Here is a 23,940-nt window from a genome sequence, read left to right on the forward strand (position 1 = left end):
CTTTTATATCCATGCAAGTAATAATATTATATTCATTCAAGTAATGATTTAACCTAAATGTATAAATATCTTTTTTGTATATTATATGTATATTCACACATTTTCTTTGCTAAATCTTCTTGTTAATATGGGTTAAGAAAATAATTTGGGGGGTAAAGCATAGTATCTATCATTATGTAAATTTTACAGTCTACAAAGAATTTTAAAATATATCACCTTGTTTAAACTGGGCAAAAATCTCATACTTTATTAATTTTATAATTAGCATATTGACATTTAACATCTTTTACCTGGGATATATATTAGAGACAAAGGAAGGTCATAGTTTAAATTACAGTGTTTGATTCTATTTAGTGATGCATAAACTAACTGGATGCTTTACATTTGATGTGGCTTTATATTAACTGAAATATGGTTTAAATGTGAAGAATAGGTACATTCATCATAGGAACAACAAAATCTAAAGAAAATTATTTAGCAAACTTCTCTCCACTTTTCTAAGTAATTGTGGTCTATTCAGGGCTGCCCACACACTCCACACTTTAAACACTTATTGGTCACCCCCTTTGTCAATAAATTAAATTACCTTATAATGCTTGCTACTTTTTAAATAATGTTTTATCTCCTTGTTTATACTTTCAAAAATACTTACGAAGTTTTACTAAATGCCAGACATTTTTCTAGGGGTTGAAAATATAGTACTTAAAAACAAACAAAAGGAAAATACAAAGCAACAAAATAAAAGGCATATCTTGTTTGTAGAGTTTACTTTGTAATGAGGGAGAGACATACATACGTGTGTAATATAGCACCGAGTGTTAAAGTTTTAAAGGTATTTTTAAATAATTAAGGATAAAGAACTGAGTGTCATACTTTTAACCCCTCCACAGGTCATAACACATTGCCTTCTGCAGAGTAAATGGGCAATACACTCCATACTTTATGATGGCCCATTTGGCAAGTCACATTTGCATACTGCCCAACTTCCCCTGTCACTGCCTTACTTTCTCTTATTTCTCTTATCGCCTCCATTCCATAGGTATCTTACACATTCTCTCACAACCATCAATAAATTTTAACTCATAGGTAAGGGGCTTGATATCATTAATTTAACACATTCTCATATGCATTTATAAAACCTAACTAGAAGAAGAAATGGTTTTATTGACTCAAAGGCTGGGAGCCAAAATGGTAGAAGGAAGTGCATTATTAAAGACTTATATACAAATACATATACAGTGAATCTACTCATAATCATCCCCAAATTGGAAATAACCCAAATGTCCTTCAGCAGGTGAACGGATAAACAAGCTCTGGTCCATCCATATAATTGAATATTACTCATTAGCAGAAAGAAAGGAGCTAAGGAAAACACAGAACAGCACGGATGAATTTCAGGTGCATTATGTTTAGTGAAAGAAGCCAGGCTCAAAGGCTACACGCTGTAGACTGCATTTATATTTGGAAACGATAAAACAATAGGAGCAGGAAAAATACCATTTGTTACCAGGGGCTGAAGGTGAGGGAGGGGAAGGCGGCGAAGGGGCATGAGGGAATTTTGTGGGGTGATGTAACAATCCTATGCTTTGATTGTGGTGGTGATTGCATAACTGTATGTAAATTATACCTCATAATCCTGATATTTAAAAAAATTCAGCGTCATTGATGCTCTGGGGGATTGGAGGGCTTCCCACTGCGCCAGTCCAGCCAAAAACTGGACTTCACCCTTATCCTGGTGTTCAGCCCCACCTGCAGTCTCACCCCCTGATCCTGAACTCCTTATCCAATGATACCCTCTCTACACATTTGCCCATAATCTATCCCATGCCCCATGCAACGGTCCTGTGAATTTCTCCTAACAAGAATGCCCAAGTCCTCTTTTGCTCTTTATTCTCATCCAAGTACCATGCTTGAAGACAGGAGTTATGAGCATTATGCATCTTTGTAAGCCTCTCCACAATATCTATCACACTCCATGCAGAGGAAATAGTAGTGTCTTTCAGATGGTAACAACTCTAAAATATTTGTAGAATGAGTGAATGAATAAATAAACGGATAAGCATGTGAATGAATTCCTTATATAACAAAGGCTCTTGGTGACCAGGCAACTCTAATTTCAATGATTCAAAAAGAACAATGCCTCAATAGGATCTGTTTTTAACATAAATGGAAGATTAAATTTCCTTCTTCCCAGCTTCATTTTTGTCAACAATGACCCAGTTATCTCTGTCATAATCTTGGTTGGATCTTTAGGTTTTTTTAATTCATTTTTCTCCCTCATCCTATCAATATGCAGGTTACTCTTTTCTGTTACTTCCCACATGGTTCTCTGTAATGCTCTCACCAGCACATTCTGCCCTACATCTCTGTCCATTCACAACCAACCTTACACAGAGCAAAGATGGGTCTTCTCCATCACCACAGTGAACACATCTTAAACATTTCAGACCCAACATGTAGCCTTCAAGGGTCACCTAGATGAAGTTAAAACTTTGCTTATGTTCATTCACAGGCTGTAAATGAAAATTGAGTGGGTGTGTGATTGGAGCGACTTGAATTGCAATACACAGACACACAAAGTCACATCAAAGTAAGCATCATCCACATTTTAGAATATTGGAAGCTGAGTTTAAATTTTCAAAACTGTGTACAAATGATGCTGTAAACATGAACCTAATCTTAACAATCTAGTCATGTATTTTGAAAACAGTCTCAATTACAGTACATCAAAACTCACAAATCCCCAAGGCAAACAAAACAAAACAAAAAGTAAACATTTGTCTTTTTGCTTTTTGCATTACACTGAATAACTCATTGACAATCTGTTAAGAAAAAAATTGAAAGGGACTAATTATTTTGATTGTGTCAAAATATATATCTGTTTTTATAAGTTAAAATCTATAAAAACACTAATATGTAAATGGATATTGAAGTGTTTCAGTTAAAATACGTTTAAGAAATATATCTTATTAAAACAGGTATCAATACATTATTAATTATTAATGAGGTTGACATCTATTTACTTTGGTGCCTGAAATAATCATTTTAATATATGCATTATCCTAATTTCAAGGAAACTGCATTTGTGCAAATATAACGTACATCTGTTTCTCTTAGCCCAAAAAAGAAAAGTAGATGTTAAGAATTTGTTTCACTTCTCTCTTTCATTGTCTTTTCACCAAAACGTAAAAGAACATTTCCTTTTTTAAGTTCCTCCTCTCCTTTCATCTTATCATAGCCTCTCATGTAATAGATTCAGAGAGAGAGAAGCTTTACTACACATGGGTGGGTGTGCACATTTTACTCACATTCGTTCTACCCAGAGAGAGAGAGAAAATGAGAGAGACATAAATTCACAGGCCAACTGGAGTTGGGTGCAGATGAAATAACCTTTCAGAAGGAGAAATGTGCGCCCATGGGACTGACAGTCATTTGAATGGCCTTCTTTAGACTGAGGAACTAGATCCAAACCTCTGGTTATTCTGCCCTCGCAGACGAGACATGAAGGAAGTGTGATCTGACCACACTGCAGATGGTTTGGGTTATCAGTTTTCAAAAAAGAATTTTATTAAATCCTCTTACCACATGTTTTCAGCCAGCTGGAGCCCCTATTTCATTGTACAAGTACATATAGTACACACGTGTGTGTGCGTGTCTCTATACGCATCTCAGTGTCACTAGCTCAACAGTTTGTGCTAATGGGAGAGTTTACAAGGTTCTTGAACATCTGTCAGGACCACCCAAGAAATTCTCCATCTTAAAAAGAGGAAACTGCAATCAACCAAAACCTGACCACATAAAATTTGTAATGCAAAAACAGACTTTCCCTTTTATGACAACTGTTCCAAATTCTTGACTGACTGATGTTATTTATTTTATAGTAGGATGCAGCTATGCAAAAGGTATAATTGTTTTTTAAAGATGTAAACAAGAAAACAGCAAAAAGTAGCTAATTGTTATTAGGCAGCGGATACAACAAAGAGATAACATGATCATGAAGATAAAGGAGGCTTAAAGTCGAGTGTGGCGGTACATAAGAAGAAATATAAATAGCAATGGACACAGAGATAACAGAAGTGGTCATTTCCTTAGCTCCTCTTTCTGTAAAACTTTAAAGCTCTTGAAATTATAGTAACAGGCTAATAAAATACTCAAAAGATTTTCATTCCATTTTCAGTGAAATATTTCTTCCTCTTCAAGATCAACTTGATTTATTAATTTCTAGGGAAAAGCTCTCAAGGAATAAATTTTGCACATTATACCTACATAAAAAATAGAACAGTTTGGAGTAATCAGAGGGAAATACTTTATTTTTCTTTCCTTGCTGGAAGAGAGACTACAAAAGGGAAATGCTCATACAGGGTACATCCTAAAAACAATGAGAGTGATTTCCCATTTTTTCCCTCAGGGGTATCTGAAAATTAGCACATATGCATAGTTTACTTCACATCAAACTCACAACAATACAAGTGTTCTCAAAATGGAATCAATATGCATTTATATAAATATTAAAAATAGAAGCTCAGACTTTTGTCCTTAATTTGATAGTCACACATTTAAGTACTTACTCTGTATCCACCTGATTATCTGACTAACGAACATGTTAAACTCAGCATTTCCAGAACCGAGCTCCTCATCTCATCCCCAACCACCATCACTCAACCTCCTCTCCCTGTAATCATTCCTGTCTCAGTTGATGTCAATTTTGGTCTTCAGGTTGTTTAGCCAAAATTCTTGAAGGTACCCTTGACTTCCCCTCTTTTACACCCACACCCAGTACATGAGCAACTCCTGTTGGCTCAGTGTTTAAAATACATCCACAACTGGCCCACTTCTCATTACTTCTATCATAGGATTTCTTTAGGGAAGTAAAAATCATTGCTAGGTCTGAGTTTTGAATCTGTATTCAGCTTGTACAACATAGTATTTTCTCAAAATTAAATATATCTTTTTCATTTAGCTAACTTAGTAGTTGCCCATTTATTCATTCAGTAATATATATCCATTCAGTAATGTAATATACTGCCTACTAAAGGCCAGGCACTGTCCTAGGTACTTTGGATAGATCAGTAAACAAAATAAAGATCTCTTTGTCCTAGCGAATTTTGCATTGAATGATGGGAGACACAATAAACAATACATAAACAATACACTATGTCATATCCTAGAAGATGATAATGATGATGGAGGAAAAATAGAACAGAATAAGTAGAGATTAGGAGTTATTAGGAGGTGAAGAGGGTGTCAATATTAAATAGGGTGGTCAGGGTATGCCTCCTGGAAAAGTAAAGTTTGTAATAAAAACTTGTCAGTTTGATTTCCTTCTGCATATCTAGAAAGCAAATTAATTCTTCCAATCCAAGAGCATGGGATATCTTTCCATTTTTTAAAGTCTTCTTTAATTTCCTTCATGAATGGTTTACAGTTTTCTGTGTATAATTCTTTCACCTCCTTGGTTAGATTTATTCCTAGGTATTTTATTATGTTGGGTACTATTTTAAAGGGGATTGTTTCTTTACTTTCTTTTTCTGTTGATTCATCGTTAGTGTAAAGAAATGCAACTGATTTTTGAACGTTAATCTTGTAACTTGCTACCTTGCTGAATTCTTCAATCAGCTCTAGTAGTTTTTGTGTGGACCTTTTAGGGTTTTCTATATATAGTAACATGTTGTTGGCATATAGTGACACTTTTACCTCTTCTTTTCCAATTTGGATCGCTTTTATTTCTCTCTCTTGCCTGACTGCTGTATATAGAAAACTCTAAAAGGTCCACAGCCACATGGATGCTCCTGGAGAATGTCATTCTAAGTGAAGTAAGCCAGAAAGAGAAAGAAAAGTACCATATGAGATCGCTCATATGTGGAATCTAAAAAAGAAAAAAACAACAAAAAAAAGACAAACAAACAAATCACAAATACTGAAAACAGAAACACTCATAGACATAGAATACAAACTTGTGGTTGCCAAGCGGGCGGGGGGTGGGAAGGGATAGACTGGGATTTCAAAATGTAGAATAGATAAACAAGATTATACTGTATAGCACAGGGAAATATATACAAGATCTTATGGTAGCTCAGAGAGAAAGGAATGTGACAATGAATGTATATATATTCATGTATAACTGAAAAATTGTGCTCTACACTGGAATTTGACACAACATTGTAAAATGATTATAAATCAATAAAAAATGTTAAAAAAAAAAAAGAAAGCAAATTAAGAAGAAAGTACCCAGAATGAGATGGCATATCCTGCCCTAGTCTGTGATCCAAACATCACTCCATACCAACCGAAGGGTCAGTTAGAAAGGAAGAAAGCAAAGAACCAATGGGTGGGAATGGGGGTAGACAAACAAAAAATATCCACTTGTTATGGATTGGATATTTGTGCCCCATCAATTCATCCTTGGAGCTCTGAGCCCCAGTGGGAAAGTATTTGGAGATGAGGATTTTGAGAGATAATTAAGTCATGAGGGTGGGACCCTGGTCAAAGGGAATTAGTGTAGGCAGAGATATCACACCAGAACCTGTCCATGCTGGCATCCTGATCTCAGACTTCCAGCCTCCAGAGCTGTGAGAAAATAAATGTCTGTTGTTTAAGCCACTTGGTAGTTGATATTTTGCTATGGCAGCCTGAGCAGACTAAGACCTATCTACAGTGTTGAGTGTTGAAACTTTAAAACTGTAAACCTGTCGTGTTAACTGCTGAAACTTGGAAACTGTGAGTCTATGAAACCAGGAAGGCTATTACATAGAGACGTGTCATGTTCCAGTACAATTTATACCATGTCACAAATATTGAGACATTCAACATTCAATTAATCTCACAAAATCTTAATTTTCCCTCTGACAAATTTCTGGAACCTGCCTACTTTTCTGTCTTCTACAGATATGCCCCGGAGTAGCTCCTACATGGTCTCCCAGCTGCCCTTCCTGCCTCCTCAGGCAGCCACAGTCACAGAAATTCTACTAACCCTCTACGCGTCCATCAGTTCATCAAATGATTAAATATGAAGATTCTCTAGTCAGAATCCTAGTTCCAAACTGACAAACATTCTGAAACTTCTGTATACCCGAAATAATTGAGTATTATTTAAAACTGTCACAATGGGCAGAACCATAACAAAGTTTTAGTGAGCACTTGGTTATGTAGACACTGTCGGCTGGCTTCCCTTCCCACTTTTCTGTCCCTCACCCACATTCCCCTCAGACACCCACCTCTTGCTTAATCATGCTTTGTAAATAATATACACGTGACTAGGAAAATACATTAAGATCAACACATTAAAAATAAAACAAGAAAAGGACCTGGTATTTCTATCAAGTTTTGTAGATTTTTCAAGTTGGGCTCTCCCAACTTTAATTTTAATTTCTCTCCAACATCTACTCTGGCATCTGGTCAAGGCAACCTTCCTCTTCCTGCTTGCCTCCACCTCCACAACCCCACGCAGAGCATTTTCACATCTACCTCCTGTGCTTTACTCACGCCCTTCCCTCAACCTGGGATGCCCTTCCTAGTCTATTGTCAACATTTGACCCAATCTTAAAGCCCAAATGCTATCTTTTTCACCATTCCCTTCCTCAGAAACTAAGTCCAGTTGACTTCCATTTTACCTAATTTATTAATCTCTCTTCTAGAACATATTAGCATACTTATATTACCCTATCTGCTATCTATTATACAATGAGCTTATTGCCATAGCAGTGTGTTATGTTTTCTAAGTAATGTTCCCTGGTGTCTCTCTTTTTCTTTTTTTCTGCACATACCTAGATATTTAAAGTCCTTAAGTACAGAAGCAGGGTGACATTATACTTCACAACTTCTTTAAAGTGTAGCCCAATGCTAAGGACAAAGCAGTTCTTGCTATGTAATAATAAATGAATGTTCGTTAATAGCACAAATACATGACGACTGATTAATTGAGTTGGAAAACAGCATAAAACTATAAGACACTTTCCTCACTAGCTGATCTCAGTTTATCTTCCAATGATCTTCCATCGCTTAACATGGACATTTCTTATGCTTTCATCTGTAGCATATTCATTATCCACTGAAATTATCATCCTAGACTACATCCACACTGCACTCCAAATACAACCTACTAGGAAAATTCTTCTGTCATTACTCATTCCTTTCACTGTTTCTTTTTCCATTGGCAGGACAGGGAGGTCCTCAACAACCTGGTAAATACTTTGCTTGCCTCATCGTTTCTGCCCAGTGTCCTTTTATGTAAGTCAACAAGGGACTCAGGCAACTCCCACTTCTGCTCAGCTGACAGCAGCCCCTCCCCTAGCCATGAGGATGACTGGGTGGGTACTTTTACTCACAGTGAACACAATCCAGTTGTGAGTTCAGCTGAAAGAATTTGCTGGAGAAATAGAGTGCTTGCACATGTGATGTCAGTGAACCCTTTCCAACAAACTAAACAGTCATTTAATGCAAAATTTAAAAATGTATAAATAGATACCTAACTTAAAATAACACAGAACCATTACAGACATTAAAAGTGGAGATGGAAATGTGTTTGCAAAGGAAAGGAAACAAACCTTGATTCTGAAATTATTCAGATAAGTCATTCAGCTTACTGGGTTCTAAACAGGGTTGATATTTCTTGAATATACATCCACGTTTTCCTTATCTGAGTGCTAAAAATATTGTGTAAATGTACTTCTTACCACTGTGTATCAATCTGAATGCTAGATGCTAGTAAAAGCTGATGATGGAGCAGAAAAAAAATGAATATATTCAATTTGTATTCTCTTTGAGGAACTTTAAAATAAGGAGTTTTAGCACTCATGCTCAATAAAAACAAAAAGCTATTGGGCCCCAAATGAGACCCATCACTCTCAACTTAATTTACATATTCTGAAAAATTACAATCATCCTAATAGCGGGCAATATTAGCCTTTATCCAACATGCCACATCACCTTTATCTGTGTATGACAAAGCCTAGATGAAAAGGAATTCATTTTCATCTGGTTGCCCCAAACTATTTGTAGCTTTGTCAATATATTTTCTTCAGGAAGATAAATTCAACTTATACTCTTTCAGTATAATTTCTCTACAGAGCTGTATTTGCTGTTGAGTACCACATGTGTCAGGGATGGGAGGTAGGGACTAGCAAACATTGTGTAATATATTATACCAATTTATTTTCTCCCTTTCAAATAAAGCTGATTAAGAGGAAATTAACTAGATTTACTCTAATGGATATTAACTAATATCTGTTAATTTGAAGACATTCATCTCTAGTTTATTTGACTTACTGCTACCATAGACCATCAAATGACTTAGGTGTGATTTACATCACTTCAGAATTTTAACATATTAATTTCAACATTTCAGGGTCAGCGATAATCAAATAGACCACAAATCCTTCACCAGTAACCACACTTGCTATGACATTGGGGGTTTTAGCACAAAATAGACAGTCGCCAGTTTATAAAGAGATATTTCAGGAAAGAATTTGATTTTTTTCCATCTATGGTACGATTGGGTGTTCTGATCATGCTAAGGTAAGTTTCAGTTTTTAACCTCTTTCAAGTGGATAAATGAACAAGAAGTAGCTAATCCCTCCCCATGCCCGTGTTATGGACTACCATCTTAGGTGAAGACAAGTCCTGTCTTTATTATGCGTCCTTCATGGTCTAAGAGAATATGATCCACAGCCTTTTGAGGGTAGCAGAGAACTAGCACAGTCTTGTGTCAGCATCATTTAATTTTTTTTTGTAGGGACAGATGAATGCAAGAACCCAAACATTGTTTTGCTTTTCTATTCACAGTGGGAAGTACCAAACAAGTCAAACAACGCACATATAATATTAAGAGCTTATGGTAGAGATGACGTCTGGGGGCTTAGATTCTTCTGCTAAAATCCCAAGCAAGAATCTGTAGGTTTGGCTTAAAATACACCTTGGGGTATTAGGCATATCATTTTACCTTCACATTAATTGTTGTTTTCCTAACTGAGCTAAACATTGGCTTTGCATTTGGTTACTTACTTCTTAACACCTTTTTAATACCTTGTATAAAACCTGACCACTCGGTATGATGCGTGGGGCTAATTCATTCCTTGAGGAGATTTATTTAAGACAAGGATCATAACTGAGTAACAATACTGAGATGAAGATGCATGTATATAATTAGGAAAGGAAAGAAAATTCTCTAATATTTGCATATACTTGACTCACACATTCTTTCTTTGTAGCCTGAAAGCAAAAGCTAAACTGAAAAAAAGCATAGTTATGTATATGTAAGTGTATTTGTGCATGTGTGTATTTATTATGTAAAACACACAGAATGAGAGTGGGAGAAAGAGAAAGGCAGAGACAGATACAGTTCTTTAAAGCCAAGAAGCCTTTTTTACCATGTATCCAAACAGTACAAACATTTTCTAGTCCTTCATAAATTACAAAAATCAATACCAGTAGTACTATAATCTTCAATTACAACACAAGTACTTTCACTCAAAAAGCAGTTGTACTGCTGTAAGCATCTGGCACACTATTGGTGAAAAAGACAGATAGAACTCCTGTTCCACTGGAGTTTGTTTGGCTGTTGATAGAGTTGATGGGGTTCAGACATGTGCTAGTGACAGTCTGACTCCAGGTCCCCTGTTCTTCTGGCACTACCAAGTAAATCTCTAAGTCCCTCCTGCATTAATATCTAATGATTCTCTCCTGTCTGAGCAATCCTGTGGTTTCCCAGAACTTGAAGAAAAGCAAAAGCTAAATGAACAAATAAACCAAGTACTGGATCAAGCTGTTTCCCAAACTGTCACTTCTTTGCAAAATTTGAAAACTTCTTTGTATTGATTTCTGCTTAAAATTATTTTTTTTAATTTAAATTATCAATCAATCCATCTGTCCATCTATCACCTATCTAGTTAGAATTTGGGAAATTTTTCTAGAAGTTGATAAATGTATAGTCCTTTCCCCTAGTTCCATCTCCATACTGACAAGGGGCAACACTTGGTAAGGAAGCAAAAGGTTGATGGAAAAACTTCGAAGTTAGGCAACGGCTCTTTCAATTGCTTTCTAGTAAACAAATCTCTCTGGGGAGCTTTCACTAGAAGTCACATCTATACAGGCAGTCACCAGGAGATAAACTTTCTTGGTAAACACCTCTTCGTCATGACTTGCCTTGGAAAAATACAAGTAAAGTTCCTAAGTTTGTGTACATCTGTTGCCTCAAAGAGGTTTGATAACAGAGCATATTCAGTTCACACAATGAATTTAGTAAGTGTTTAGATTATAATCTAAGAGTGCCTTTTTCTCTAATAAATATTTGCTCCATTTCCTTTATTCTTTACTACTCATTATTATTCCTTATATCATCATCTGGCATAATAAATATGGGTACAATTCTTTGGCACTCTTCCTATCAAGAGATCAAGTGTTTGGCCTTTTCCTTAAAGACATGTGAGCTCTATGACTGCTTCGAATCTGTGAGCAGAATGTCTATTGGGACGCTCTCTGGGAGACCTGATCCTCTACAAAAACCTACCAGCTGTCCTGAGACAACTATGTTAGAGAGCTCACACGTAGGTGCTCCACTCAACAGCCATGACTGAGCCCAGCTGTCCCCATCTAGGTGCCAGACATACGGGTGAAGCCTGCTGGAATCCTCCAGACCAGCCCTTGTACCAGTGAATACCACGGAGTGACTTTGGTTGATATCAATGGGAGCAAAAACACAAACAAAAAAAACTGTTCAGCCAAACTGCCCAAATTTCTGAAATCATGAGATATAGTAAAGTAGTTGTTGTCTTAAGCCTCTGAATTTCTGAGTTTGCTATGCAATGATCCATAACAGAAACATAAAATGGTACCTGGAGTTCAGCTGCTATTGTAACAAAAACCTAAACTATGCAGCACTGACTTTGGGGCCAGGAAATAGGCAGACGCCAGAGGGCTTTAAAGAGGCTTCTGTGGAGGGGCTGGGGCGTACAAGACAGTGCGGAAATTGGAGGCTGGAGAAAAGATAATCCTAGTTACTCAGCAGCAACATTGTACTATTGATGAGGCGTGAAAAATATACCTAACGGAACTGGTGGATTTTACTAAAGTTTTCAGGCAGAACATTGAAAGTGCCAACTGTTTTCTTTTATCTGCATATGATAATATATGGATAGAAAAAGATAAGCTAAAAAAACTGCTATAAAGACTTTAGAGAAAATAAAAAGTTAAGGCAAGACTTTCTGGGTCTAATAATAAAACTGCTTTTATAATCCCCAGTTTCTCTAGGCAACAAAAGACCACAAAATAAGAAATAGCTTCAGGGCAAATAGATCCGGAACACCACCAGTCAAGTGATAAGCAACTCAAAAGTGTGTTTGTAAGACCCTTTGTTGAGACCTCGGAAAACTTCAATAGGGTATCTCGTAAATCTTCAGAGAATCTTAGGGTATGACTCTCAGACCCTTTTTATCAAGTTAAGAGGGGCTCCAAGAATCTTAAGGATTTGTCTTGAACACTATCACCTAGACAAAAAGTCTCCTAGAAGCTTAGGGCATTGTCCCTCGGCACTCCGACTCTCAACCCAAGGGACAGAAGGGCCCAGGTCAGCAAGAAATGTGGGTGTAGCTTTTGTTTAAGAAAACAGATCATAATATGGTACACTGGAGGCCCACAAAGTTTTAAAAGAAACTATATCAGCTTGGACAGACAGGGATAAGCTACAGTACAAAATGAAATGAGGCCTGTGGCTCTCAACATTCTACAGCACAGGAAGGCCATTTCGAGGAGCACAGACCATTTCTCATGTCAAAGAATGAATGACTTCAGGGAGCAGAGATATATAGATATGATACATGGGATCTGTTCTTGGGATTTAATTAAAATTTTTTAAAAATTAAAATGTTTTATCACTACTCATCAGGGAAATCTAAATCAAAACCATAATGAGCTGTACCTCATACCTGTTAGGATAGCCATTATTAAAAAACAAAGACAAATAAAAACAAGTTTGAGGAAGTGAAGAAACTGGAAACTTTGTGCTCTTGCACTGTTGGTAGGAATGGAAAACAGAATAGTCACTATGGAAAACAGTACAGAGGTTTCTCAAAAATTAAAAAAAGAACTACCATGTGATCCAATCCCAATTCTGGGTATTTATTCAAAAGAATTGAAAACAGAATCTCCATGAGATATTTATACTCCCATGTTTATTGTAAATGGATAAAGAAAATGTGCTATATATATATACATATATATATATGTGTGTGTATGTGTATATATATATATGTACAATGGAATGTAAATCAGCCTTAGAAAAGGAAATCTTGTCATATGCTTCAACATGAATGAACCTTGAGGACATGATGGTTAGTGAAATAAGCCAGTCACAGAAGGACAAATACTGCATGATTCCACTTACATGAGGTATCTAAGTAGTCAAGCTCATAGAAGCAGAAAGTAGAATGGTAGCTGCCAGGGCTGACGAGAAGGGGAATTGAGGGTGCTGTTTGATGGGTATAGTGTTTCAGTTTTGCCAGGTGAGAAAATTCTGGAGATCTAGTGTACAACATTGTGCACATGGTTAACAATATTTGCACTGTACACTTCAAAATTTGTGGAGAATAGATCTCATGTTATTTGTTTTTATCACAATAAAACGTATTTAAAAAGTAATATGCTTGAATATTACAAAGTGTGACAACTTCAAAATATTTTGTAATAATCCAGGACACCTATTCTAACAGAAGTCATGTTTTAATAAAAACTTAGCTCAAATTTATTTTTTTAGTGAGTAGATAAGTTAAGAGTTAAATGAGCAATCAAACAATTGAAAGATCATGGTCTAGGTCTTTGTATAGGTCCATCTATAAAATGAGGTTTTTTGAGAGCTTTTTTTTTTAACCTTCATGGACAGGGATAGGATTTCATCATTTCACACCACTGCAATGCGTGGGGGATTTATGTAAGCATGTGCTGACAGATGGGAAGTTTTCTTACGGAAATAATACAGATCCCCTCCCCTGTCATCCTCCCCAAAATACCCCAAGTTATATCTATAAGAACTCCACTTTTTATTATCAAGACTCATTGCTTCCTATGTACCCCAATCTCTGTCTCTGTCTCTCTCTCTGCCCTCCACACACACACAAATAAACACACACACACACACACACACACACAACTAACTGAGGGATGTGAGAATTAGTAATGAAGTCAGGGGACGTGAGGGGTAGAGGACTTGGCTCATCCAAGCTCTGAACCCTAACTTTGGGTCAGTATAGGTACAGAAGCCTAGGATATCCCTCATTTCTTGGAATGTAACAGGCAGAGAAGAGAGATTTCTGGCAATGGGAAATTCATGAGCAAATACATATTACCTGTCTTTAAAGTGCTAAATATATCAGATAAGCCTGAGATCCACTGGCTACACTGGTGAGAAACAGGAGTGCTACTGCTCCTTGAAGGAGTAGGTTATCTCTATCCTGGCTCTTTTGCCTAAAGTCCAACACTGTTAAGGTAATCATTGCAGTTTTCGTGGTGCCTGATTCTTAATGTCTATCAAGAGGAGGTAAATGTGTTATGCAAACAAGATTCAAAGAACACATAAAGTGGCAGGAATATTTTTCTCTTGATTTTTCAACTCTACCCTGAACTTTGGCAATCCTTGAAGGCAACTTCTTGAGTTCTGTTTCTGGAGGCTAAAATGATGATTCTGCATTTGCATAGCACCTCCTGCATTTCTCTTCTGGCTGGTTCCCCAAACATTGCAGTTTTGTCTGCTTTGTGGCCATGTGAGAAGATCACAGGAGCTGAAAGAGTCAGGATGCTGCCTTTGATTTCCCTCAGTTTATTCTATAGGGTTCACAGGATGGAACCCCATTGCCCCTGCTTTGTGAAAATGCGTAAGTCTGAGGCAATACAAACCATTCTCATTCAAGTAAGATCCTAAAGCTTTCTGGTAATACAGTGAATTAGCATACTATTTTCAAATTAGAGCACTCTGTTGCTTTAACTGCAAAGTCATACAATACAAGTAGTCAGGAATATTTGTCTATCTGTGGCTAAGTTACATTTCTATACATTTTTCTTTTTAATGTAGTGACTGACAGTGGACCACTGGTACTGAAACTCAGAGGACACTGTCCAATTCAGCTTTGTGAATGCTTCCTGAAATAGATCCTCTTTTAGGGCAGAGTGGAATATTGTGGTTAAGAACCCAGACTTGAATCAAACAGACTGGTGTGAATTTGGTTCTATAATAGTTTTCGACCCTGGGCAAGTCTCTTAACTTAGCCCTAGCTTCTCATCTATAAAATGCAAATCACAGTGGCAACCACATTCTAGGGGTATTTTAAGGATTTAAATATATACTCCATGTAAATCATCTTGAACAGCACACAACACATAGTAAGTGCTCAATTAATCTTAGCTACAGTATTTCATTTATTTTCCCTACACTTCTTCTACAAGAAAGCATTTTGTTATTAAATTGAAAGCACCATTAAGATAAAGGCATGGAAAACAAATACATGTATATATATGTACGAAGGAGACATTATGCTATACACCAGAAATTGACACATTATAATTGACTGTACTTCAATTAAAACAAAGATAAAGGCATGGATAATGAACACATATTAACAAAGCTGATCTATAACTTCTCTCCAACTTGGACAGTTCAATTTCCTCTATGAAGATCATGTAAGAGCTGTTACCTGTTGTTATTTTGCATATGGAATCTGAATACATAGATTTTTCTGAACACTACCTCTAAATTTCATACATATAAATTCTTTGACTTCCTTCCTAGAAAGACTGAGCAGTCTCTGAGGTGAACTTGTGATTTCCAGATGCATTTAGAGAGCTCAAAGAAGCTATTATCTCCTACTGACCAGCCATGTCTGACTCCAACTTTCCAAACAGGACAAAGCCCTCGGAGGGAAGTCACATGAGTTAGCAAAGGCTTCCTTGAACTTACATCATGTTTAACTGTATCAAATGCTATTCATTATGTGGTTAGGTTTGTGGTGCTTCTTGGAGGAAGGAACATGGAAAAAAAAATTACTGGCATCTGAAACAAAACCAGAATCTCTGTTCACTGGGAACCTCAAATTAGACTTGAGTCACAGGACTGTCAGGTTGCTCATGCTGGAGTCAGCTGGGCTGGTCGGCTTCTTAGAGAACAATACATATATTCTTATTAAATCTTATTGCCTAATAAAAAAAATAAAGGAAAGACATTCTCATAAAGTAAGATTCGGGAAGAGTTAGGACATCATTTGAGTTCCGAGTCTTAAAATTATCATAGGAGTATTTCTACATATTTGAAGGCTCTCTGTTGAGTCTAAAGAAAAATCTATAGTAATTCTTATGTAAAAACTCCAGTATTAAAACACACTCCTGGATACCAGGACCATCCTTTAAGCAGGCTGTGCTCTAAGAGTTCTCTCTATAGTATGCATTCGTCACTTTAGGGAACCATCAGGAAAATATTAAGAGGACGGCCCATCACTGAGATTTTTTCATGCTTGTTAGAGGGGACTCTTGGGCTTTGGGAAGCTTGTGATACTCAACATATACATCCTAACTCATGACATATGCAGTGCTATATTCATCCAAAAAGTGGGAATTGGGGAGTTACCCATGCATGTGGGTTCAGAATATTTCCATTTTATTTCACCTCTGCCACAGACTACCTGTGTGACTCTGGGTTGGTCACTTAGAGTCTTAATTTACTCTGAAACATGTAAAAGCAACCTTTATCTCACAAATTTGAAATACCATGCAGGTACATACTAGGAGCAGGGTATTATGTGGAAGGATGAAGACGTTACAGCCCCTATCCCCAGGAGTTCACAGTTTAGTATCATCAAAACTCGAATGAGAGAAGATACATGAAACTCCTCGGGTACATTTTTGCCTCTCGGCATTAACTGGTTTCAATTTAGCAATAACTTTCCAAATATGTAGTTTACTTTGGCAGCAGGGCATTCAATGAAATGTTGTTTATGCGCTGGGTGGTAGACAGAGCTTTTTTACTACCTTTCTGTTTCAGCTCACTGGATGCTGGGCGATGGATAGGCACGAATGGAAAAAGGAACATCCATAGGGAGTTACATTTCAGTAATAGAGACACTTTTTAAATGTTAATAATTGTTGTTCAATAATAGAAAAGGAAATTATTGGATGTCAGTAGTTTCTTGTCAATGGGACTATTTAAACAGAGTCTAGACTGTCATCTGGTGCTCAGGTCAAGCAGGTTCATAGGACTGGAGATAACTGCGCTTGCACGATATGTGTGTGATGATGCACTGTTCCTGAGCTCCCTCATCTGGGCCACTGGAAGGACACTTCCATCTCCTTGGAGGGGAAGAGAATCATAGAGGGAAAACCTCAAATGAGTAGCAAAGTGTAAAAGCTTCAGGCCAAGAATACGGCAGGAAGTTCAACTGGGCAGAACCAGTATCTTCCCTCTTCTCTACTCCCTAGTTCCACTTTCAACTAGATTAAAAAAGAATACAGACCTGGGCCTGTAATGGGAGAGAGGAACTGCAGGAGAAACAAGAGAGACAGGCACTGGTAAGACTCTCAGAGAGATGACGCTGTGTCCTGCCATCCTTGAGCTGAGGCTCAAAGTCAATTTTTCTAAAAAGCAAGTGCTAGGGTTTATCACTCCCTCCCCGCACGGTACAGTACCTGCAGAATGCGGGATTCAGGGAGCATGGAGGAGCAGTTTAATCTTCAAGTGTCTCAAAGGAAGGCACTGGCGTTAGCTGAGAGTGAAGAGAGGATTTGCTATGTGGATAAGATAGAAAATTCATGGACTGAGGACCAGAGGCCAAGAAAACACAGGACATTCTCTCAACAGATACAAGTATGTGGAGTCCATTTCTCTGAAGGAAGGATTTTCATCGCAGTGGATTCCAACAGGGTCTGGACACTCTCGGTGCCGTATTGCCATGTACCCCCCAGAACATAGTGCTACTTTCGAAGACAAGGAGGGGGATTAAAAATCCTGTCTCAACTGACAGTAAATCTGAAAACAGCTAAGAATTGTGTGAAGCATGTTTTGATTGTAAGTCAGAATAGGAATTTGCAATTCAGATTAATATCAATTATCTAAAAATTGTAATTACAGCTTATTTAACACTGTATTTGCAGTCTGAGAAATTGATACTACCCAGTTTCACAGTCCTTTTCAACCCTGAGTAGCTACAATTACAGTCAACATGCGCCTAAGCCTTCTGGTATTAATTGTACTTCTCCAACTGCTTTATTATTTGGCTCTTATTTTAATGTTTCGTTTGTGCCTCTTTTAAAACTTTGGAAAGTATTATAAATAAAAACAAACTTGGGCACTGGACCTAGATCTCTTGCTGAGGATGAATTCTGATATTGCTTTTCACGTAAAAATAACCCCTTCAAAATGACTTAGTAAATAATAGCCTACAAAATTGAAAAATAATACATAATCCCAACACACGGTGGCTCATGCTTGTTTTCCTGACAGTTGATAAAACATGCATCCCTGACTTAAACAGACTTTGTGCACCTGTGGCATCACTTGCTGGCTAGTCAACCTGGGCTTTATTCCTCTTGAGGGATCACTATTAAAAGAAATGAGAAGAAGATCAAAGGGATTTTTACCCTTGAAATGTTATCAGAGGACTGACAAGAGTTCAATTCATGGTGAAAGCTCACTTCCCCATCAATAGGAGCAGCAGCAGCAGGAATGGCTGCGCCCTGAGTGGCCTGCCAGGTCCAAAGGCTATCTGGAAAATACATTCTGAATGTGAAATAGGCTAATTAAGCCCGCTGGAGCTTGGCTGTCACCCTAAGGGACAGCAGGGAGGTATCAGCTGCGTGCCTAACTAGGCTGGGTGGCAAACTCAAATCCCTTCCACCCGCCAAATGTGCATATTAACCATGGACTGTCTGCCAAGGTCAGGAGTACAAGATAAATCTCTGTGTATAAACATGCTAACATAAAAATGGAGGATTAAAAGCTCATTAAGATGTTATGAGGAGGATGAAGAGAAAAGACCAGAGCAGAAGGAAAAGCAGTGACCCACATGTCTGTCTTTTGCTAATGACCTTTGTTTAATCAAAGCTCTTGATTCAGGTTATCCATGCTGCTCAGGAGCAACACTGCTTGGTGTAAAAAGCCTGCACAAAGTCACCATTTCCCCCAGCATGGGGGCTCGGCTCTGCCCCAGGAGGATCCTTCCACCCCCTGTGGCCGAGCCTCCCTTCCTCTAGCCTCAAGAAGGCAGAGGCTCTGTTGGCTTCTTTCATGTGCTGCCCTTTTTCAAGAGTGCAGGCACCCATGTCTTTTCAGGACACCTGGAACAGAAAATACGGGAATCCTTTCCTTAATGTACGATTAGACTTCAAAACAATTACATCTTTTGACAGAATTAAAGGGCAGTATGTTTCGGGAATGAGATGACATTGCTCTGCTGGCCTCAGCAAAACTTTCAAAGATGAATAAGCAAGCTTGGCCCCTCTGGCCTGACGCTGCCTGTTTCTCCTCATAATTCTGTTCCTCATCCTCCACCTCCAAACATAGGACCCACACCGTCCATTCCAACAGAGGATCCTCAGGAGCCCAAAGGTCACCAAACAACAGTAGGAATACCAAGTCAAACTTCTAGGTTTCTTGACTCTTCGTCCTGTGCTCTTTTTCTACCTCACTGGAGTTCTGACTTTCCATTCACCCCACACTCTGCCTCTAACCCCCCGACCCCAAGTCCCAGTGAATCTGGGGAAGCTTGCTTAACAGCTGTTGCTAAATTCTAGGGAAAAAGTCAATGTTGCCCCATTTAGAGTATTTTGCAAAGTGATCTCTCGAAATTCCTGGGGCAGCAGCAAAGCAAAATGTTGTCCTTAACTTGTGGTTTTTTGCTGAATGCAGAATAGTTCATTAAAACCTTAAACAGGTGGCAGGTTTGACAGCCCACTGGGTGCATACTATGGACAGATTTATTATGCCTTTCATGTTAAAATATTTATGCAAAAACGGAGATAAATTATCTTGTTCACAGGAGCATTCTGTTCAAGGCTGCTGTGACAACCGCCATTATCAATCAAACTATGCAATGAAAACTTACCATCAATTTTATGATCATCATCAATTGTTTGTAACTTAGGAAACTCTTTTCATTACTTCTCCATTTTAATTCTGGAGTCTTCCAGGCAGCTTTTACCTAACAGTGGGAGACAGGGCCACAAAATGGGGACTCTGTGCAGGATATCACCCCAGTTGCTGAGGCTGAGAGTGGGAGCCAGATATGCATTTCAAAGCCAACACAATTCTGTGTGAATCCTGAGGGTGACTGCAGGTAGAGACAGGAGCGTGTAACACCAGGGGCATGTTCAAACACAGAGGCAGGTTTGCTTCATCAAATGAGGTGAGCCACATACCAACTGAAGGTCAACAATGATGTCAAGCGCAGCAAAGTTCACACTTCAGAGTCACTAGTGGGTCCTCAAATCACTGCAATAACTCCCTAGCCTCACCGTCATCACCTTTCCAGGAGCTGGAAGTTTCTACAGGTGGCATCTGCCATTTGCAAAAGATTGGTCTCATCCATTTTAAATATTACAGGAAATTTTCTGCCAGGAGGCTATCCAGAAATGGGGGTCCCACAATCCAGTCTCTCACAGAACTTTCCAGATTCTTCTGGCCAGTGCAGTGCAGTGTCTGGAATTTCACACGTGCTGACCAATGCAACATACTGCCAGCTCTTTTCTAGCCATCCTGACCTGCTAACGTCACTTCCCATAACTGCAGGATACAGGCCAAATCTCCCTATAAATACACTTGCCTACAGAAAAGGTGCAGAGAGGACTAGTAAGGGGAGATGACACGTCTTGCATTTTTTATTTGGATTCTTGCTGCACTTCCATTAGGGAAACCCTAATTATATTCACTATCTTAGCTGAATATCTCAGGGACACAGGCATCTTGGTTTTCCAGCCGGCTTCTGACATACAATCCCATCTTTCGGCCTTTACTCTTGCCTTTACTCCTTCTTTGTTGTTGTTGCCTGAAGTACTCTCTCCTTCTGTATCGCAAACCACATCACATATCTTCTTTTCCAAACATTGCTCAAGAGTAACCTCCATGGAGATTTTTCAGCCTTAACTCTTCAATTACAAATTGTTAAGCTGCCCTCTTAGCGTCTGTGAAGAGGTCTCTACAGCTCTCGTTGGCTAGATGTAGATTTATTTGCAGCTACTTTGGGCTTTATTTTTGTCCCTATCCTCTATTAGGAATTCTCAAAGAGTAAAAAAAAGCCTGCCTCAAGGTGATCCTTCAGGTCAGTTCAAGATGGTTATAAGAGTGTTGAAACGTGAACGATTAGTGCAAGGTTTACAGGGTTAATCTGCATATATCCTGCATAGCCAATGGTGTGCAGACGGACATGCCGTCTATGACAATGAAAGGGGCCATCAGCTCAGCTATTTCCACTCTTAGTCTGTCAGAGGAAAGCAGGGCTTGGAGTCAGAAAAACTGAGTTCCAGTCCTTGCTGTCTCTGCGCTTACTAGCTTTGTGATTTTGGAGTCATGTACAGTCTCAGATGAGATTCAGCATTTTAATCTGTAGACTGTACAGAATAACATTTGCTATGGCAACTTTTAAAGGGAGGTTGACATAGATCATGTATATATGCATTTACTTAGTACAATGTAAAGGAGGATATTTTTGTTACGATCATATTATTTTGGTAAGATCAATACTACTGTTACAACCATATAGTAAAGAGATTTTGTATTGTTCTGGGATAAGTGACGCTGAGACACAACTCATACAATAGTCAAAAAGATGAGTACACCTTTGACAGCGGAAGATAAATACTCTTAGTTTAATACTGAGAGGGGTGTTCAGCAAGACTAGTTGAATTTGACTGCTTAATCCCTTTCCATTAGTCTGGTGGTCACAGATGTAAAGCCTACCACTTCTGCTAGAGCAGTGGTTCTCAAAGCGTGATCACAGGCCTCCCAGCACCAACAGCATCTAGGAACGGTCTTAGAAATGCAAGTTATGGGGCTCTACCCCAGACACACTGAACTGGCTTTCCAGGTGGTTCCGATAAATGCTGAAGATTGAGAACCATGGTCCTGGTCGGTAGACTAGGGTTTTGGTCCAGTTGCCACTAACTTGTCAGGTAAGCTTGGCGGCCAGGCTAGGATAAGACATGAGATTCTTCTGTGCATTAACAACAACTCATTTTTTTTCAGATTTTCTGTCAGTGCAGATTTCTTGTGATATTATTTCCGTTAAATGTAAGCTAGGCAACAAAATGTGACCTTGTAAAAACCTTCATAAATCTTTTTCATATAAGTAAATTCACATATTTTTTTTTTTTAAAAAGAGCATTGCCGGATCAGGGAACTAAATTTGAGGGTTCTAAAAACACGGCTCCTGCAGGTATAAGGGAAAAGTCTCTTACTTCAGGTGACTTAGTGCACTAAACCAAGTTTAGCCATCAACTCTAGAGTGACTCACGGCCATGCTTAGATGTCCCTGCTTATATAGTGAAATGGTTGAACTAAAACACTCTCTAAGCACTTTTCCACCTCTCCCCGTCTGAACTGGAGCCTTCCTCCTTCTTTCTCTTTTACTCACATCCTGAAAACTGCATTCTCAGAGTAGAACAGAAGGCATAAAAGAAAGGCCAGAGAGAGAAACAGGGAAGTTCCATTTCCCACACCATGAAGTAATTGAAATAAAATCATGAAAGGTAACTGAAAATTCAGCTGTGCAATGAATACGAAACAGCACCAAATTTTAAGAACTATACAATACATTGTGATCACCGTTTAAAAGAAGCCGCATACAGGTGAGGGGGGTGCCTTGTGGGTTTTCGGTATCGTTATGAAGGAGAATGAAGAACTGCCCCAAATAAAGACAGTACAAGTGCAAGTCCACAGCAGGGAATCTTCAAACCCAACCACTAACAGGAGGTAGAACTTAAGCAAAAGGAAGGGCAGGAGTCAACACAGCTGCTACAGACTGAACATGCTCCCTGAATAAGCTCATCTTTATCTTATTAAAAGAAAACCTCTTCTCTAGCTTCTTCTATCAAAAACATGCCACAGCCACTGGCAAGCTTCACAGAGATGAAACTCACACTCCTCTGAGTCCAGAAAGGAGAACTGAACTAAATGTCTATAAAAAACGCAGTGCCTTAGAGAAAGGATGACATAAATTCAATGTATGATTAAAGATAGCATGCTATTACACCACTGTGGTTGCAGAACATCAAAACACTAGACATGAAGAAAATAAGCACTCGGTAGGGGAGATATTTAATTATACAAAGAGGGACAGCTGGCCTCTGAATGCTCAAATTTGGTATTTTCCATTTCCACTTTCCAAATGTCTTTAAATAAAGTTTCCCCTCAACCCTCATCCTGACTGACACTGAGCCATGAATGTTTCCTTGCCATGGAGATATCCACACAGCCAGCTTCTTCCTGGGCCACCAGAGACAGACTGGAACCAGAAGTCTGCCTCTTTTTCCTTGGCACCAAAACTCACTGCTATGACAGATGGGTCAGCTGACTGGGTAGCTAAGCTCTGTCTGCAATACTTTTGATACAGAGAAATACTTAAGCTGGGGATGCAAAAGATTCCACCTAACTCACTGGCTTGACCAGTCTCTGCAACTCTAATGAAGAGTGGGGTGGGTGGGGTAAGTGGGCTGGGTGGGCTGGGTCAGGGGAGACACTGAAGGACGGTCACTCCCGTTTGGCGTCTCCATCGTGACATCTGTGTCCATCCTATGCCATGACTGGAACAAAGTCATGAAGTCCCAGAGAGCTGAGAAACCATTTGCACAGTCCTAAAGAAGGCTGGGCTGGAAGGAGGCACAAGTCAAAGGAAATTCACAAACAAGGGAGGTTTGTAGCCAGAATTGAAAGGTCTCATCTTGCCACCACCTGGCTTAACTAAACATCTTCTCTCCCTACTT

The 23,940-nt window shown here is 38.6% G+C and overlaps 1 protein-coding gene and 1 long non-coding RNA gene across 3 annotated transcripts in view; both read right to left on the reverse strand.

Annotated features, from left to right (window-relative positions):
- The window catches only part of ARHGAP24 (Rho GTPase activating protein 24), a 635,766-nt gene that overhangs the window by 248,211 nt on the left and 363,615 nt on the right, over window positions 1-23,940 (reverse strand). The gene's annotated exons all lie outside the window — the stretch shown is intronic.
- Window positions 10,573-23,551, reverse strand: LOC116669323. The gene is made up of 3 exons (XR_004326690.1): window positions 23,470-23,551; window positions 23,029-23,033; window positions 10,573-10,585 (listed from the first exon to the last, which is right to left on the reverse strand). It is a non-coding gene; the product is annotated as an uncharacterized LOC116669323 (long non-coding RNA).

The sequence above is a fragment of the Camelus ferus genome, chromosome 2 (assembly GCF_009834535.1).
Source record: "Camelus ferus isolate YT-003-E chromosome 2, BCGSAC_Cfer_1.0, whole genome shotgun sequence".
Lineage (NCBI taxonomy): Eukaryota > Metazoa > Chordata > Mammalia > Artiodactyla > Camelidae > Camelus > Camelus ferus.